Source organism: Macrosteles quadrilineatus, unplaced genomic scaffold (genome assembly GCF_028750875.1).
Source record: "Macrosteles quadrilineatus isolate MER2022 unplaced genomic scaffold, UCM_ALF_1.0 Scaffold_5__1_contigs__length_97177068, whole genome shotgun sequence".
Classification (NCBI taxonomy): Eukaryota; Metazoa; Arthropoda; class Insecta; order Hemiptera; family Cicadellidae; genus Macrosteles; species Macrosteles quadrilineatus.
Genome location: NW_026542598.1, coordinates 57,712,957 through 57,734,520, shown reverse-complemented (window position 1 = coordinate 57,734,520; position 21,564 = coordinate 57,712,957). Strand labels below are relative to the sequence as shown.

The 21,564-nt window shown below is 29.4% G+C and overlaps 1 protein-coding gene across 1 annotated transcript in view; it reads right to left on the bottom strand.

Annotated features, from left to right (window-relative positions):
• The window catches only part of LOC128994123 (uncharacterized), a 271,028-nt gene extending 251,056 nt beyond the window's left edge, over window positions 1–19,972 (bottom strand). The window contains exon 1 of the mRNA XM_054418409.1: window positions 19,837–19,972. The gene's annotated coding sequence lies outside the window, so the exon portion shown is untranslated. The remainder of the gene's footprint in view (window positions 1–19,836) is intronic.
• Between the last annotated feature and the right edge of the window lie 1,592 nt (window positions 19,973–21,564).

Below are 21,564 nucleotides of genomic sequence, written 5' to 3'. Positions count from 1 at the left end.
TTATTTAAGGTTTGTAATTTATTGAGTAAATATATACCAATATTGGGCAAGACACAAATAATGGAATGACATTTGCCACAATAGCTTTAACGATGCTAAGGTTGGATCGGTTGTGGCCAAATAAACATCATATTAAATTTATTAACTCATTAAAACCTATTAAACTCATTCCTATATAATAGTTTTAAATCTCACATAACTAAATCAGGTGATGAGAGTAACAATTCTAAATTAATGTATATTTATGTAATGTGAAATGCATAATAGAACGCACATTTTATAGCAGGTAAAGGCGTACGAGGAAAATGATAAACGTTTTGAAAGTAAATGATCCTTAGTTGTGCAGAACTGGTGAAAAAAGCTATTTAGACTTTGGTAATGTAATTAAAATTTTCACAATACACACATTTTGATCTTAATTTCCGATAAAGATTTGTTATTTTCATACGCCAAGCAACGTGACACGAACAGAATGAAGAATTGGTATGTTTATCAGAAGTCTTGAAATATGTAAACAAACAAAGAACAACAATGGTCAGTTTAATATCTTTATGACATGCATGTCTCAATTTCAAAAAAAAAAATAAATAAATAAATAATAGAGGGTTGATAAATAAAAATCTTTTAATTTCAAGGTAAAAATACAGTTATTATCACACAAAAGTATTAATATGAAAGGTTTTACTTTTGAATGATTTTTAATGAAAAAGTTTTACTTTTTGAATTTTCTAGGACCTAGTTACTATTTTGCCCCAAATATAATTATTTAATTTTACAGTATGATGATAGCACACGGATTTAATGGATTCTTAATCATCATAAGTAATAAAAGAATTTACAGTATTCTTAAAAGTGAGGAAATTAAAAAATAATATCTTGGTATAAAATGAATTTATAAAAAGAAGTTTGTCTGAGCAATAATTTTATAGCTCATTTTAGCTCACTAAAGTAAAACAGCTTAGTAAGGCTGGAACTATCTATTGTGTAATGCCTTGGCCAGAGTATCAAGGGGTTAAATAGTTAAGTACCCACAGTTACTAGAGTGTCTTTTATATTACCCAGCTACACCTCATAGGGAAAAATACAAATAGTTCTCTTGATTGTTGTTGCTTTGAAGAAAAATTGATGGTTTATTTCCACATAACAACATAAAGATAGAAAAACATAAGCTTATCGTGAACGTAAGATAAATTTTGTAGTCAAAAATCTGCCCTCCGATAAATAGAATATTTTTTAACTCATATATTTATTCGGAGGTTAAACATTTTTTCCGATTAAGTTACATAATAATAGTTTTCCAAACAAGACATATGTGTAGCTCTAGACTCTCAGTAGCTTTACTTAAAAACAATAAACGCAAAACAGAGGAAATTAGAGGTATGCTGCTTACTAAGTATACTCCTGAGCAAACATTTAAAATATACACTGTTATCCTTATTACAGTTGAATAGATTCGATATTGCATTCTTCAGAATTATTGTGTTTGTGTAACACTTCAAAAATATGAACAGTATTATTAATCTTGACTTTTTCTAGTTATATCTGGTACCAAGCAGTAAACACATTCTGTATATTTACTTTCGATATCCTGTCACTATATGTAATAGTATATCCTCAGGGCCAGTGTCACTTTCAGTCCAGAATAACAAAAGGATAATTTTTCCTATAGAAAAAATAACTGTTAATATTAAACTTAAATTGTCTCTACCTACGATCGTTTTTTCAACTAACCTTTTCAATTTAGGTTTTACAATTTAAAAGATGCACTTTACCGCGTAGTTTTTTTTAATTTATCGCATTGTTGTTTTACTTTACAGCACTGTAACGGACTAATGAGGTTAAAGAATTGAGAGAAAAGAAGAAACATTTTAATATTTCTACCGGCAATTTTACCAGCTGATAAATACCATTTCAATAGTTGATCCATCGACTTCCGCTGAAAAATAAATTATTAAACAGATCCATTCTTTCCTTAGCCTAAACATTGAACGCCAACCAACAGTTGATGAAAGGGTTTTCTCTAAATTTCATACAGTTAGTTTTAGATAGATGGATTTACATATAAGTAAGGGATCAAATGGTTTGTGTTGCTTTGAATGTTGTAAGCAACGTGTTCCAACTCAGTATTAAAAAACAATATGTATTATTTTTTTTTTCTATTTGTACTTAAAACAGTACTCAGAGTAAGAATGCTGCTAGTACTAGCATTCCTTATCCCACAAAAAATATACAGAAAGAGTATAAGTTGTGATGTTTTACAAAACTCATTAACAAATTATCTTAGGTGAAGTAGTGTAAAAACTCTCGTAATAATAGCCTTTACGTCACTCAAATTTTCTACTTGTATCGTAATGACTACTTTTACGTAATCGTTGCGTAAACTATTATTGAAAACCACTTATACCCTATTAATATTATCTTTAGCTGCACTAACTTTAACATACTAAATCAGTTGACAGATTTTTAGAAATCAAACAGTGGTGTGGCTTAAAAGTATGAATGAGAGAAATAGTTGCAAGAACAAGTCACGCTATTTATTAAGTCAGATACCCTGGATCATTTAAAATAATTTTCCTCAACATAGTTAAAATACCTTTTGATTACTACATTTAGAATGAAATAATTTAATTGTTAAAGAAAAGATAAAGTTTTCTCCAGAGTCTCAAGTTTTCCTGGTAATCTGATTAAAACTTTTACCGCATGCCCACTTGGTAACTGCATTGTTAACGTAACTTATTATTGGAACTTGGGGCCACAGGACCCCCGTTTGCAATCGTATTTATATTCCGGATTAATTTATTTTGGCCTTTTCAATGTAAAAGAAAATTTGTTTATTTTACTAACTGATCCTCATTCACAAAAAGGGAGGTAAAAGTGATGCATATAAAACATTTAAATAAATATGTAACTAGTTTCCTCATTTAAACATTGTTACAACTAAATTTTCAGAAGGGAAAACAAATGAGCAATTGAACGAGCTATACTAACTTAAATTGTGTGCTTTCATAGATTGTATGATTTCATTGTTTTTTCATTATATTGTCAACTGTTCTTTGTGGCAAGAAATCTAAAATCCACTACAAGTTAACGATAAACTGAATTTCTTAAATGAAATGAATTATAATTATTATTTCAGTAACTGTATTTTTTATGTATATACAAATATTTTAAATATGTTTATCAATCTAGTCAACAGCAATGGAATGTTTGTGCATTTTAATCAAACTTATTAATTAGAGAAAAAGACATGTGAAACCAGATAAGATAGGATAAAAAAATATTTTCTTCGTTCAGTTTTTAATTTTCGAAGAAGTGTAATCTAACCTTTACACACACAAGCTAAAAGACACAGTTAAAACCGATGGCATTAAATTTGGTATTGACGTTTTAATCCAAACTATATAATACTGTCATAATATTATGAGCTAGTTTCATTCGAATAAACAATTGCAACAAATTGATTAACCTTTACTGTTATTTATATTTATTGTCTTTGTTTTTAAAGTCTTATCTGTAAAATATATTCATATTTGTATTTGCTATTGTTATTATATTGTAAAATTATCCATTCTTATACAGTTTTGGCATTAATTTTCTTTTTCTCACTTATGTTTTTCTAACCATATCATGTTATCTACTTGGTTATGTTCGATCAAATCTTTGTCAATTTTTTTTTTTGTATATTCCTGTTTTGATGTAATTTTTTATATCAGCAATGATGAATCCGATTGACTATGCTTTTTCTTTGTACTCTAATAGCGTTTGTTAATTATAATATTCAACATGTAAAATGCCACTCATGTATTTATTGTAAAAATTGTGTCTACAATGTGAACAAATAAATAAATTAATTTGAAATTTTTTTATTTAGTTCAGCAATAATATGCTTGTCAAGCTAGGATTCAAGTAAAGCACACTGATTCACAAACGTAGGTTAGTAATAGATTATACCATTAAAAGTTCAACACTGTTTTAGGAAAAATATACAAAAAAACATGAAGTGGTTTGCAGGTTAAAGTGTTGTTGTTGGCCAAATTAAACTTTTCCACTTACTAGCGACTCTATAATTGCATTGCCTGTTGTAATTTACTCTGGTCTCTTGTGTGTAATGTGTTAGATTAGGTTAGGTTATACTTATAAGCTTATTTGATCGCAAGCTGTTACTTAGTAAAGTGCTCATAATAGTGGATAGAACGTATATATATATATGTATATATCGCACAAATATATCCTTTTTGTACTTCCTTGACCACAGATGGTGGTGTGACCACAAGTCATACCAACTTGTTTGCGTGTATAAGTTTCTCTTATTGCTTTCACTCTGTAAAATCGTTTACTGCAATCAGAAGCCTGCAAGCTATTATATTCATAAATGTATGTTGAATACATAAACAAACTTCTAACACAATTGCATACTAATGTGAAGGTGTTGGTTGTAGACTAAACATTATCACTGCGGATAACATCAGCTATTAACCAATCATTGTAATATTTAAAGTTTCTTAGAAAGTTCAATATTGTATTTCTAGCCACTAATAGTATAGTAACTTAAATTTTCGTACAAGTAAAGTATTTTCCTAAATATGAATACAGATTTACAATACAAAACTGTTTTACGTGTAACTTAGGTTGTAGATATTTAGAATATTAAATGTAATACTTAACGTTTTTCCAAAACTTAAAAGTTTAAGCGTTTAAATGTGTATAGTTTGTTTATAGGTAATGTTAAAATGTTTTATAAAAATAAATCATAATTCATGGTGAAATAAATGGCGATAGTCTTGCCTAGCATGATAGACTTGGAATTTATCAGTTTGCAAATGTAACTTTTTTTTAACTCCGACATGTTTTCTTAAAAGTACATTGAATTATTATTTCTGGAAACTGCCATTGAAGTAAAATCAGAACTGTCGTGTTATGTATGTAAGTAAAAAGTGGTGTATTTTATTTCGTTCCATAACACCAATGGTTCGAAGCTGTTCACGATACTGTAGCTATGTTATGTGTTGTTGTGCCACTTGTAAACGGACAAGCCCACCATTCGATAGCAAACTTATTGATCCTTCTACAACATATCATACAAAAATATGATCGCCTCTGTTCACAGTTATACATCATGCCTAATAACTGTAGATTATATAGATGACGTATATTTATAGTCTGGGACCGTGGCGTCGTACTGTAATCCAACTACTTGGAGGTCACGAATTGTGGATATTTAAAGGCATGCACTGTGGATGATATACTCCCTGGTGTGGATTAACGTACGCACTAGTGGCCCACTGTCCTATCGTGGTAGTTAGACCAATTCGTAAATTACAAGGCAATAATGTGGTTTGGATTCCACTGTAAACTATAGTTCCCTTAGTTGTCATTGGCTGTATGGGCTATTAATTAACAGTCCTGTCTAAGGATCATGTCAGTCTTAGTCAGTAACAAGACAGCAAGATCGCACCACTTATCCCACACTTATCTTCATTCATACTTTGCTTAAAATACCTACCTATCTTATGGTCACATTTTCAATTAAATGTTTTAAAGTACTTAAGTCTATAAGACCTGTTATATAAATTCATATAATTGGTGTCATATGGACAATATAACAGGTATTTGTTAATATTTAAACATCATATCTTTCATCCAAATTTACATCAACATAGTATAAATCGAACTTTAAAAGGAATCTTAGAATTACGTTTAGGTTATACAATGTATATATCACTCGTTATCATTTTGTACCATTGATCAAATAACATAAAAATACTGACTCAGTTTGTTTCAATTGAATAACAGTTTATAACATTGTATTTTGTTCAGTTTATTAAAATATAATTCACTTTGTCCTTTATCTATGTATTTGTAAATATTTTAGTTTTCTTTAATGAATGATCCTTAATTTTGTTTTGTTTTCTTTTTTTTTGTCATATTTATAAAGCCTCATATAACAGAGAGATTTCATGAGCAATATTGGTCATAGCACTTAATAACTAATTAACAATTAGATCAAAATGTCTAGCAAATCTAGTAAAATGAAATAATATAGTTTTTAGTGCTTAAAACCTTTTCTAAAAAATACAAAAATAGAAGGAAATTGGAAAGGTTGAAACGTAGAAGTGACCAAGGCAGTAAGTTTGCCAGGTCTGAGGGTTCTTGTAACACCAGTAAACTTGTCTCACCTCAGCACTTCTACTCCAGGCGGACTCTTTTCTATTACTTTATGTGTTATATAAACTGTTTGAAACTGAAATAGTAGCCTACCGGCAAATTAATGATTAGTAAACTGAACAGTTTTGTGACGTTTGCTGTCAATAACCAAACAAGTGATGCAAACTGTAATGTATGTTTCAGTTCAACTACTATCGACCATCGTAATAGGTTTATACAGTAAATCATGCTGACATGACAGGATGTAAAGAGTATTAATATTTTATTTTTAAAAGGTTAAGTATGTCTTGAAAAGATTAATATATTAATTTTAGTTATGCGTTACTTATGTAAAAACAAAAACAAAATAAACATTGGTGTGAAGTTGTCACCCAAAGTTGAATTTTCTTCAATGGATAATTTGTTTGCAGAACAGTAAATTTTTGTGCCTTGTACTTTTCCTACTTCTTTGTCCAAAAAAAAATATTTAAAACAAAAATATTTTAAACAAGTATTAATTACTACTGCAATGATACTTTCACTAGTTTTCTTTTGTGAACAAATTATTCTAATAATTAAAACAAGTGGCATTGCTATAGTACATAACTGCTACTATACGGGTTGGCCAAAAGTTTTTTTGTTTAATTTTAGTTTTGTCAAACTGAAATGTAGATAAATCATCTATTTTGCAAAATAATTCAAGTGAACTAAATTCTACTTTGTAAGAAAAGTGCAAATAAAAAGAATTTCACTCTGGTTAGTATAAAAATTATTGTCTTAGACTTCATGATATTTTATCATATACGTGTGTACAATTAAATCTGATAATTGATTTTACACTGAGTAAATGGTGGTACAATTTACAAAGCATAAAATTAGCCATAGGGGAGTTTTGTACATAGAACTAGTTAAACATTTACTATTTATCTTCAATTAGAATAGCTTTTGTAACGTTATTAGCCCTCGCCCGTATCAGTTTTGTAGCATGTGTATTCAAAAGCTCATTTTACTATAAAATACAGATTAGTAATTAACTGAATGTACACTATTTATTCACGTAAACTCTGCTTGATGACACACTTCAAACTATTGTTATACAAATGATAAATATACCAAAAAACCTTTTTTAATGCTTAAATATAAAAATTTAAAATATCTGAGGCATAGCATCCATTCTAAAACAAGCTACTTGTACACCTAATATTTTGACGAATTTTTAATAAAAACTCAATTTAAAAAAATTAAAATTAGCTTACTCCTGGGTAGTATTATAAAATAATATCATTTGCAGGAATATTTTATAGTAATAAGAAGGTTGTATATTATTCATAAAATAGTTTGGAAAAACTAAACCACGTAAAAACATTCGCTAACCATGTCGTTAGTAAACCTGTTTGAATAAGCGAGTTTTCTGACAAAAGAATAACGTCAAAGCCCACATTTAACTAACAGTAAAAAACGCGACCTTTGTTTTGTTGCACAATGTTTTATCGTCAATTATGCATTTTAGACATATATTTTATGGATAGCTACAGTAAACATGTACCAATCTCCGCATTCAAATATTGTCACGATTCACCTCATTATTTTAATAATTTGAATACGTTTGGCTAAGGATTAATATGTTTAATTTTATTACCATTAAGTGCTTATAGAACCATCCGCATGGTATATCCTTTTTAAATAACGGTTTTGTTAGGATATCTTCTTTCTTATCTAAATGGTATAGTAAATTATTTTAGGCCTTAAAAATAATGATCTAACTTGCATTAAATTAGTCTCAAAGCGGTGGTACAATACATGTAAGATATATTATTAATGAAGTTTTCCTCTGACTGTGCCTTAAGAAGCAGGTCATTAGCCTATACTGATATTTTTATTTTATTTTAAGAATCATCCAAAAATTTTATTATTTGGTGGATTATGGTGTTAGTGGGTACAGCGGTATGGCACACGGGAGGGACTACCCTAGTAGCACAAATATGTATTTTATAAATATTTTATATATTTAAAGTTGTATTTGATAGAACCTCGAATAAAATATATAAATAATATATCTTTAATAACAGTTTGATATATTTAAATATATATTTAAAATATTACCAAAAAGCAATGCAAAATATAAATTAAATATAAGTTTTAAATATATATAATAGATTCATAATATATATTGATCAAATAAGTATAGAATCTATAATATACATATTTTATATGTATATTTTTCCTATTAAATATTTAAAAAAATTATGTGTTGAGAATATTTTAAATATATATATATAATATTTTTGAAACTATATTATATATTTAAAGTATTTATAAATATATTTTGAAAAACGTCATTTATTTTTATTAATAAAATAATAATATATTTGTAGAATATAGGCTATAGCCTCTAATCTTTTATAATTAGCAAATAAATAATGTGCATCTTTTTGTTTTTTTTATAGTGTCTATCAATTTATACATGCATTTTTTGTATGATAATTGCTATTGTGAAAGCGTTAAAATTAAGTTAATAATAATACGTACTCTGAATGGTGTCACTCTATCATGCACGTAAAGAAAAAATCACACATATGGTTAAGAGGCAGTATACATGTTCGGCAGCTACATTCGGGTCAAAGGAAAAAAAGTGTTGATGGGTTATATTTTTTAAATTGCAATATGTGACAATGAATGTGATCATAGAAATCTCTAATGATTGGCTAGAAAAGGGTGCTAGCGACTGGTGACCGTTTAAGAATCGAATTACGGAAAAACAGATTAACAGAATCATATTATACTGTAGTATCAAACAATTTTCAAGTATTGCAACCATTGCAACTGACGGCCGCCCTTTTACCATTTGAAAAAAAAATAGTAATAACAGTCACAAGTAGCTCAGAGGTAAGGTAAGAGGCTCATAAGTCGAAGGACCCAGGTTCGATACCCACCCGGGCTGAAAAAATTTTATCCAGTAAATTTTTTAAAATTTGTTTTTATGAAATATTTAATCAATTTACTAAACTGATAATTGTGTTTTTTATACTAAATCTTCATTATTTTATGTTTTTATGTTTAGGCCTCATGGGATGTTTGGAAGAGATATTAAATACATTTTTTATTTAAATATTATTCACAAAAATATATTATTGGAACCTATTTCTTTAATAATTAATATATTCAAAAAACATATTTTATATATATATATATAATATATTTTAAATATTATATAAAATTGACATTAATACACACTTGAAATATATAAAATAGATCTGTTAATTCTAATTGTAAACTTAAATTGTCTTTACCTACGATCGTTTTTTAACAAACCTTTTCAATTCAGTTCTTACAATTTCAAAGATTCACTGTACCGCATTTGTTTTTATGAAATATTTAATCAATTTACTTAACTGATAATTGTGTTTTTTATACTAAATCTTCATTATTTTATGTTTTTATGTTTAGGCCTCATGGGATGTTTGGAAGAGATATTAAATACATTTTTTATTTAAATATTACTCACAAAAATATATTATTGGAACCTATTTCTTTAATAATTAATATATTCAAAAAACATATTTTTTATATATATATATATATAATATATTTTAAATATTATATAAAATTGACATTAATACACACTTGAAATATATAAAATAGATCTGTTAATTCTAATTGTAAACTTAAATTGTCTTTACCTACGATCGTTTTTTAACAAACCTTTTCAATTCAGTTCTTACAATTTCAAAGATTCACTATACCGCATTGTTTTTTTTACTTTATCGCATTGTTGTTTTACTTTACAGCACTTTAATGGACTAATGAGGTTTAAGCATTGAGAGAAAGAAGAAAAATCGTCAACCTACCAGCTGATAACTACCAATTCAATAGTTGAACCTTTGAATTCCGCTGAAAACACATAAATTCTTTCTATAACATAAACATTGAACCCGAACTAACAGTTAAAGAAAGCATTTTTTTTAAATTTCATACAGTTAGTTCTAGAACTAACTGTATGAAATTTTATCTAGATAGATGGATTAGATAGAATAGATAACATAAAAGTAAGGGATCAAAGTGTGTTTGAATGTTGTAGGCAACGTGTTCCAACTCAGTATTGAAAAACAATATGTATTGTTTTTCTATTTGTACTTAAAACAGTACTCAGAGTAAGAATTCTGCTAGCAGTAGCATTCCTGTTCCCAGAAAAATATACAGAAAGAGTATAAGTTTTGATTTTTGACAAAAGTCATTAACAAATGATCTTAGGTGAAGTAGTGTAAAAAACTCTCGTAATAGAATCAAGAATCAAGAATTTTTATTCATCGTTAACGCTATGTACAATACATGCAATGGATGATAGTACGTCATTTAATAGTAGCCTAAAGTTTAGCCTTTACGACACTCAAATTTTGTACTTGTGTCGTAATGACAACCTTTATGTAATCGTTGCGTAAACCATTATTGCAAACCACTTATACCCTAGTAATATGATATTTAGCTGCACTAACTTTAACATACTAAAACAGGTATAAGATTTTTAGAAATAAAACAGTGGTGTGGCTTAAAAGTGTGAATGAGACAAATAGTTGCCAAACAAGTCACGATGTATATTAAGTCAGATACCCTGGATTATTAAAAATAATTTTCTTAAACATAGTTAAACTACCTTTTGATTACCACATTTGGAATGAAATAATTTAATTGGTTAAAGAAAAGATAAAGTTTTCTCCAGAGTCTCAAGTTTTCCTGGTAATCTGATTAAAACTTTTTACCGCACGCCCACTTGGTAACAGCATTGTTACCGTAACTTATTATTGGAACTTGGGGCCACAGATCCTTCGTTTTCAATCGTAGTTATATTCCGGATTGATTTATTTTGTTTTTTAACCATGCTAACAAATACAAAATGGTACCTTTTCAAGTGTCACAGAAAATTTGTTTCTTTTACTAACTGATCCTCGTTCACAAAAAGGAAGGTAAAAGTGATACATATAAAACATTTAAATAAATATGTAACTAGTTTCCTCATTTAAACATTGTTACAACTAAATTTTCAAAAGGTGAAAACAAAGGAGCAATTGAACGAGCTATACTAACTTAAATTGTGTGCTATTGATTTCATTGTTTCTTCATTATATTGTTAACTTTTCTTTGTGACAAGAAATCTAAAATCCACTACAAGTTAACGAGAAACTGAATTTCTTAAATGAAATTAATTATAATTATTATTTCAGTAACTGTATTTTTATTTATATTCAAATATGTTGGATATAGTCATCATCAATGGAATGATTGTTCATTTTAAGCCGACTTATTAATTAGAGAAAAGACATGTGGAATCTAGATTAGATAGGATTTAAAATGATTTAACAATTTTATAAGCTATTTTCATTCAAATAAACAATTGCAACATGAAGATCAATGAACTTTGCTTTTATTTATATTTATTGTCTGTTTTTTATATTTATAAGTCTTGTCTGTAAAACATTTTTATATTTTTGTTTGTTATCCTTATTATATTGTAAAATTATCTATTCTTATACAGTTTTGGCATTCTTTTTTTTGTCACATGTTTATCTACTTGGTTATGTTTGGTCAAATTTTTGTCAATGTTTTTTTTTATTATATTCCTGTTTTGATGTAATTCTTTATGTCAGCAATGATGAATACGATTGGCTATGTTTTTTTTTTTTACTCAAATAGCGTTTGTTAATTATAATATTCAACATGTAAATTGCCACTCGTGTATTTATTGTAAAAATTGGGTCTACCGTGTGAACAAATAAATAAATAAAATATATTTAGTTCAGCAATAATATGCTTGTCAAGTTAGGATTCAAGTAAAGCACACTGATTCACAAACGTAGGTTAGTAATAGATTATACCATTAAAAGTTCAACAATGTTTTAGGAAAATATACAAAAAAAATATGAAGTGGTTTGCAGGGTAAACTTTTCTTGTTGGCCGAATTAAACTTTTCCACTTACTAGCGACTCTATAATTGCATTGCCTGTTGTAATCTGCTCTGCTCTCTTGTGTGTATGTGTTATATTAGGTTAAGTTATACTTATAAGTTTATTGGATCTCAAGCTGTTACTTAGTAAAGTGCTCATAATAGTGGATAGAACTGGCAAATATATCCTTTTTGTACTTCATTGAACACAGATGGTGGTCTGACCACATGTCATACCAGCTTGTTTGTGTGTATAAGTTGCTCTTATTGCTTTCACTCTGTAACATGTTTTACTGCAATCAGAAGCCTGCAAGCAATGATATTCATAAATGTATGTTGAATTCGTAAACAAACTTCTTACACAATTGCATACAAATTTGAAGGTATTGGTTGTAGACTAAACATTGTCACTGCTGATTGCATCAGCTATTAACCAACCAAAGTAATATTTAAAGTTTCTTAGAAAGTTTAATATTGTATTAGTACCACTAATAGTATAGTAACTTAAATCTTCGTACAAGTAAAGTATTTTCCTAAATATGATTACAGATTTACAATACAAAACTGTTTTACGTGTAACTTAGTTTGTAGATATTTAAATATGAAATGTAATACAAATAATAATAATGTAATATGATGTTTTATACAAATAAATTATAATGCATGGTGAAATGAATGACATTAGTCGTAATAGGCATGATAGACTTAAAATTTTTCAGTTTGCAAATGTAACTATTTTTTTAAACACCAACTTGTCTTCTTAAAAGTACATTGGATTATTATAAATTTTTGGAAACTGCCATTGAAATACAACTAAAACTGTCGTGTTAGTATACGTAAGTAAAAAGTGGTAAACTATTGTATTTTCTTTCGTTCCATAACACCAATGGTTCGAAGCTGTTCACTATATTGTAGCTATGTTAGGTGTTGTAGTGCCACTTGTAAACGGACAAGCCCACCATTCAATAAACTTATTGGTCCTCCTACAGCATATCATACAAAAATGTGATCGCCTCTGTTCACAGTTAGACATCATGCCTAATAACTTTAGATTATATAGATGACGTATATTTATAGTCTGGGACCGTGGCGTCGTCCTGTAATCCAGCTACTTGTAGGTCACGAATTGTGGATATTTAAAGGCATGCACTGTGGATGATATACTCCCTGGTGTGGATTAACGTACGCACTAGTGAGTACTATTTTTTATTTTTTTATTTATTTTTTTTTTTTTGGGTGAGGGGGAAAATGTTTTTACGCACACAGGTAGTCAGCCTGTAGTGTGAGACTCCTGAATTTATCAGACTACTCACTAAAAACCCCCCTCTGCTCTGTTGGACACAGACCTGGAATTGTTTGTCACATTATTCATGCCGCAAACAAAAATAAATAAATAAAATTTATTTATGTTTATTGATTCATGCCGCGGAGAACACCCAGGATGTAAAGTGACACACAGGTCCAATTGTCCTCACCCTCCATCATCATCGGTATGACCGTGTCCACCGACAGCAGTCACTAGTGAGTACTATGGCCCACTGTCCTATCGTGATAATTAGACCAATTCGTAAATTACAAGGCAATAATGTGGTTTAGATTCCACTGTAAACTATAGTTCCCTTAGTTGCCATTGGCTGTATGGGCTATTAATTAACAGTCCCGTCTAAGGAACATGTCGGTCTTAGTCAGTAACAAGACAACAAGATCGCACCATTTATTCCACACTCATCTTCATTCATACTTGGCTTAAAATAGCTATCTATCTTATGGTCACCTTTTCAATTAAATGTTTTAAGTCTATAAGACCTGTTATATAAATTCATATAATTGATGTCATATGTACTTTATAAGAGGTATTTGTTAATATTTAAACATCATGTCTTTTATCAAAATTTACATCAACATAGTATAAATCGAACTTTAAAAGGAATCTTAGAATTAAGTTTAGGTAATACAATGTATATATCACTCGTTATTATTTTGTACCATTGATCATAACATAAAAGATTGATTGATTGTAACATAAAAATACTGGCTCAGTTTGTTTAAATTGAATAACAGTTTACCACATTGTATATTTTGTTCAGTTTATTAAAATATAATTCACTATGTCCTTTATCTATGTATTTGTAAATATTTTAGTTTTCTTTCATGAATGAACCTTAATTGTTTTTGTTTTATTTTTTGTCATATTTATAAAGCCTCATTTAATAGAGATTTCATGAGCAATATTGGTCAAAGCACTTAATAACTAATTACCAATTAGATAAAAGTATCTAGCAAATCTAGTAAAATGAAATACATTGTATATAGTTTTTAGTGCTGAAAACCTTTTTCTAAAAAATACAAAAATAGAAGGGAATTGGAAAGGTTGAAACGTAGAAGTGACCAAGGCAGTAAGTTTGCAAGAGAGAGGGTTCTTGTAACACCAGTAAACTTGTCTCACCTCAGCACTTCTACTCCAGGCGGACTATTTTCTATTACTTTATGTGTTATATAAACTATTTGAAACTGAAATAGTAGCCTACCGGCAAATTAATGATTAGTAAACTCAACGGTTTTGTGACGTTTACCATCGAGAACCAAATCGATATTCAAATTGTAATGTATACTTCAGTTTAACTACTATTGACCGTAGTAGTAGGTTTATACAGCAAATCATGCAGACATGACAGGATTGAAGTATTAATATTTTTTAAAGGTTAAGTATGTCTTAAAAAGATTAATATATTAATTGTAGTTATGCGTTACTTATGTAAAAAACAAAAACAAAATAGACATTGGTTTTAAGTAGTCACCCAAAATAGAATTTTTTTCAATGGATAATTTGTTTGCAGAACAGCAGCTTTTTGTGCATTGTACTTTGCCTACTTCTTTGTCCACAAAACAATATAAAAAGAATTCAAACAAATATCCATTACTACTGCAATGATACTTTCACTGGTTTTTCTTTTGTGAAAAAGTATTCTAATATTTAAACAAGTTGCATTGCTATAGTACATAATTGCTCCTATACGGGTTGACCAACATTTTGTTTTGTTTAGCTTTAGTTTTGTCAAATTGAAATGTAGAGAAATCATCTAGTTTGCAAAATAATTCAAGTGAACTAAATTCTACTTTTAAAGTGCAAATACAAAGAATTTCACACTGGTTAGTTAGTATAAAAATTAATGTCTTAGACTTCATGATATTTTATCATATACGTGTGTACAATTAAATCTGATGATTCATTTTACATTGAGTAAATGGCGGTACAATTTACAAATAGGGGAGTTTTGTACATAGAACTAGTTAAACATTTACTATTTATCTTCAATTAGAATAGCTTTTGTAACGTTATTAGCCCTCGCCCGTATCAGTTTTGTAGCATGTGTATTCAAAAGCTTATTTTACTGTAAAATACGGATTAGTATTTAATTGAATGTACACTATTTATTCACGTAAGCTCTATTTGATGACACAATTCAAACTATTGTTATGTAAATGATAAATATACCAAAAAAATCTGTTTGAATGCTTACATATAAAATTTAAAGTATCTAAAGCATAGTAACCATTCTAAAACATGCAATATTGTACACCCAATATTTTGATGAATTTTTAATAAAAACTCAATATAGCAAAATTTAAATCAGCTCAATCCTTAGTAATATCTTAAAATAATATCTGTTTGTAGGAATATTGTAAAGTTATTATAATATTGGAATTATAATGCATATAATATTACACATAAAAAGCTCGGAAAAACTTAAACCACATAAAACATTCGCTAACCATGTCATTAGTAAACCTGTTTGACTAAGCGAGTTTTCTGACAAAAGAATAACGTCAAAGTCCACATTTAACTAACAGTAAAAAAACGCAACCTTTGTTTTGTTGCACAATGTTTTATCATCAATTATGCATTGGAGACATATATTTGGCGGATAGCTAAACATGTAACAATCTCCGCATTCAAACATTGTCACAATTCACCACATTATTTAAATAATTTGAATACGTTTGGCTAAGGATTTGTATTTTTAATTTTTATTACCATCCAGTGCATATTAAACGATCTGCAATAAATTAAATTAAATTAAACTTGCATTAAATTAGTCTCAAAGTGGTGGTACACTACATGTAAGATATATTATCATTGAACATTTCCTGTGACTGTGCCTTAAAAAGTAAGTCATCAGCCTATACTGGCCTATACTGATATTTTTTATATTTTATACTTTTATTTTTAAGAACATCCGAAGCTGTCTGTCTTTACTACACTGTTCTTAATGAAATATTGCAATTTTAAGACATTTAAAAATGATATGATATTTGGCGAGATGTGCATTTGTCAAAATCATTTTGAGATTCCTTTATTACTGTCTGGTGATATCCTAACAGTCAGGGTTAGGCAATCGACCCTCGCGGGACAAAAACCAAGTGTTTATACCCAGAAGAAGCTGGACGATTTTTGGGTTCCACGAAACGTCAGAATTGATTCACAGGACGATTGCCTGAGATGTGTGTATGTGTGTTTTATATGACGTTTCCTGGGTATCACGTATCACCAACAATAATAAAGGAGAGTGAAGACAACAAAATAATCACTAACTATAAAACATAGTTCAATCTAGTGTACTCCTCTCTCAACAGTGTAGATCTCCTCATTCAAGACATCCCACTCTATTCAACCCTCATCTTTAATTATTTATCTTGGGCGAAATACGCTCATCTGCAACATCATCTCGATCAATAGCATGATTAAAATAAAAGTAGTGCAATTTTTTTATTATTAGTTAAAACCCCTAACTCATAAAACACATAATATAGTTTTGATATCATATCAATGATGGGCTTAAAATATCAAAAATGACTGTCTGATTGACAGATAATAGGAGCGTTTCATTAATTTCACAAATCATGGTTTCCGACGGAATGCACTGTCTAATTACTCGCATGGTTTCACAATTAAAAACCAATTATCTGGTTGAAAATTGAATTGTTAGCAGTTTTAAGGTTTTCAATTATAATGTTTTTAAGTTTGTATAGACTTTGTTAATAAATATAATATCCTATGTTATAGAAGTATAGATTGAATGTAGTGTAATAAATAAGCTCGAGGGTCGTCAGATATGTACGCTTGCATTCAATTCTAGTTAATTATACATAAGTTTGCCTACGAGAAATGTCTGACGCGGTAGTTTCATAAAAATGCAATAGGGTTTATGTTCATAACTTATTTGTGGAATCGGCTACGTATATTCCTTAAAATCTCTTCTACTACAGAGAGAAACGGCTAAATTCCATCGTTGCTGGGCTAAGAAGTACTGATGACTTTTTTGTACTTGTGTAGAAATACCCTTACGGTTAAGAGGGTTAATAAAAGAATAATGTAGTAAAGTAGAAATTATAGCTTTCAGTGTAGTTGTTTAAGAATTTAACTTGTTTTCTTTCATTTAACCTCATAATTTAACAAGTTTGACCACATGACTTACTATTACTATTCACTTGCTATTACACTACAGACGAATAAGTTGCCAATGCCAAAGACAGTCCACCTAATCTTACAACATTTTTAGTGAAAAATCTATTTTTGTTCACACCTTGCTTACTTCTTCCATAAAGTTTTGCATTATTTCAGCAAAATTAACTTCAATAGATGAAACAGCTAAAAATCACTAAGAATAGAAAAATAATTCAATTAGAAACAGTTATGAAACTACTGCTGGATTTTATTCCATTTATGTCTCGATTTAGGCCCTACCTAACCTTTAAGTCCACACCAGTTCCCCATGATTTATTCAAAAACAGAAACCTTATAAAGGATTCAAACTGTATGTTTATTGTTTAAAATATTTCACTTCGTCACAATATTTCATATATCACTATGTATAAACAACTCATCAACCTTTATAAATAGTATATGGATGTTTTGGTTAGAAAAAGCTAAATTAAGAGTCCGTTTTTCTAATACTGTTTATCATTATAATATTTTTTAAAGAATTTTTTTGTCCGTCCATTACATATTGAACAAACTATTGGCCACCATACACATTATTCCAGTCTAGACCTAGAAGATTGCGATATTGTCACATCACTAAGCCCATTGATAATTGACGGGATTTGAACCCATTCTCTCTGGAACTGAAGCCTCGCTCTCTACCACTAGACAATCTCGGCTCCCAATACAACAATAGTATAAATTATAGACTCTGCATTGTCAAGTGCCCACACAAGAGTGTAATTGTGCCATGTTTCACGAACTCTTGTGTGATTACTTACAGCTGTCAGAGCTACTTGTTGGCGAGGATGACCACCCAAGCTTCGCGCTGTCAAAAAGGAAGTTGTGACAGAAATAACAAGTGACTCGTCTCATTCTGCCCCCCTCACGCACATCTTGAAACACTTATGAAGATGACACACTAGCTAAATGTGTTTTTATTTATTTCTTAATGTGATGCTCTGCAGTAAGTTAATAACAGTTACTGAATTAGTTAGATAAAAGTATTAACGATAACTGTTGGTCTATGTTTGAAATGCATTGTATACCAAATGATTGCCGATAAATACTGAAACCTTATTAGTTAGCCTATTCTATAATATTATTTACCAATTAAATATTGTTTAATGATGTCATAAAAACATTTTTCAATGAAAACGATTAAAATATAATTGGTATAACGGGATTAAATCCATTTTGATCTCACATCAATAGAAGAATAAAACTAAAATATAAAATATAAATTGAATAACGGAGGTATAGTACTTATATTAAATTAATCCTATGCGTTACGAGTCTTTCTTTAATGTTTGCTTATTTTACTGTAAATACTTATGATATGACATAATTGATAAATTTGACTACTTCAGTAAGCGCTTATATTGTAATAAAAAGGATTAACATTAACTAAATATGATTAAAAATACTGATCAGTTACCAGTTCGTATGCTTTTTCACATGTATGTGAACAAAATAAGGTAGCCGTTACAGAAAACGTTTATTACGGCTAAATTACGGTAAATACTTACTAACATTGTAAACGTCTTCAAAACTATATATTTCTTCTAACTTACAATAATAACAACAGTTTTTAACGTCATCCAACACCTAATTGTGAAAACCCGTTGATTCAGAACTCCGACATGAACAATGCCGACTCTTATAAAAATTAAGAAGCGTATACTGTAAAAAGCTCTAAAGCTGTCTTAGCCCTCCAATATTTAAATCATAAAGAGCTGTTTTACAAGATCCACTTCATGATTGATTAACTATTTGATTAACTATTATTTCATGGTGAAGACATGTTGAGATGAAATGTGGTCATAAACACTGGTGCATTTGGTTAATCCACGGAAAGAGATAAGGTTTGAAATGACTATAAATATTTTGTTTTACGTATGTATCTCAATCGTGACTGTTCAGTTCACATAAAAAAATTGGTATTCTTTGAGTAATTGAGGATGAGTAGGCAAAATAAATGTTCCTAGTGCTCATCAAAATAGTTTTGCATTTTAGATTTGAATTGTGTTGTGAGCATTTTTTTTCTACTTATTAGTTGTATCCTTTACTAGCAATATAGAGAACCTTAGTATCGAAATAAAAATTTTGAAATCAAGCGTCTATAGACATACACTACCCCCCACCCCTCTTCATAAACCCCATAGATCCCCCTTTAGGTATCATAAACTGCAATTTTGGCAAGAAACTGTTTGATAATGTTTAGTTTTGCATCAATAAAAACATTTGACTTTGAATCAATAAAATTAAATACCTGTTGTATACTAAGTGGACAACTTGAATTTCCAGCCTTGTAAACAATGTCAATACTGACTGGTGCACTCTCGGACAGAATTATATAATAATTAAGACACCATAATTACACAAAACTATTTTTAATCCGAAAAATGGCATATCACATAAACTGTATGGAACATCCACTCTGAACCCGCACTTCAACTTGAAGTAATAACTGTGGAGCGCAACACAGCAATGATAGCTTCCCGCGCAAATGAGAACTTCCCGCGTAACTGACCGCCGCGCGAGTCCGACTGCTCTTGGCACTGCATAGAGAATCCTAATGACTGATGGTGAATGGGATTTAACTGGGCAGCGCGCCCCTGTGTCAAGATGAGTTATGTCCCACTAGACAGACCACGGTTAGTTTACACTAAATATTCTCATATGATGTTTTGACAGGTAATCCATCTAGAGTTTTGAAACTACGAATTTAACCAACAATGTTTCCAGTAACATGGATTGAGTCATTGTGTACAGATTGAAATCTCTTCGAATTGAAACGACATCTCAGCCTGAAACGAGTAAGCTTCACTTTGTGAAAATTGGAATATTATTGAAATAAACAAAACTATTGAGTGAAAGGAAATAAAGATTTTAGCACTTCATCTTTTCCACTGAGTCACCATTAGTTTCATAATGTTGTTGATTGTATTCTGTAATGTTATCCATAGTTGCACTACCGGTAATTAGATATTACGTTGTCAATACAAATGTGTGGCCAGTGTTAAGATTGATAATTGGGCTTTCAATAATGCTGTAGCAATCACTCATTACCTCTCAATACCAAACAGAAAGGACAACACGTAATAATCCTTAGTGTCTTCTGTTTAGAAATTTAACCTCATAGGTTAAGAAGTAACGGTAAATTTAACTTCAATAGTAGCTCACCAAATACCTTGAATAGCATGTAACTTTATTTTTATAAAGTTAAGTAAACAACTGGCTAGAGCTATCCTTAAGAAGATGTGACGTCTACTGGTATCAATAAGTCAAGTAATAATCAATACTCAAGTCAAGGTATTTAAAGTGGTCGTTAGAATATATAGTAAATTACATTCAAGTGTACTTGAAGACATTTCTGTGTCATTAAATATAAAATATAAAACTATAATGTCCATAGTAAGTTATATATAGGTAATGATCTATTACACTATTCATTCTTTCCTATAGATTAATTTGTGTTATTGTAATTTTCCACAATTCATAAAGGAAATACCCAATTTTACGTTAGTATAAAATACCCGGCGTCACTTAACTTAAGTTATTAATAAAGATTACCAAACACTACAAATCTGAGTAGATCATGCATCATTGTCCCTCTAAAACACGAGACTGTCCTTACCCCTCTCCGATGAGGAAACACACAAATTAAGTCCCCTACAAGAAATAGCACTCTCTAAGCCTATCTTTCATTTGCAAGTGAAAAAGCTTGGTTTCTCAGCTGAAAATCTTTACTACAAGAAATGCAAGTTTCTTTTTAAAGTAAGATTCGTCCCGTTTAATAAACAAATTTAATTTAATTTAATGTCCAAGTTTATATTACATTTACAAGTCCTCTCTAGCAGTGAGATCAAGATTCTCACTTATAAGTACTCACTTATAACTTATAAGTACATCATACCCACAAATCCAATATAAAAAGAAAATTCAGAAAGCAAAGCACGTCAATAAATTTGATCTAAGACCATGCTGTACGTTTATC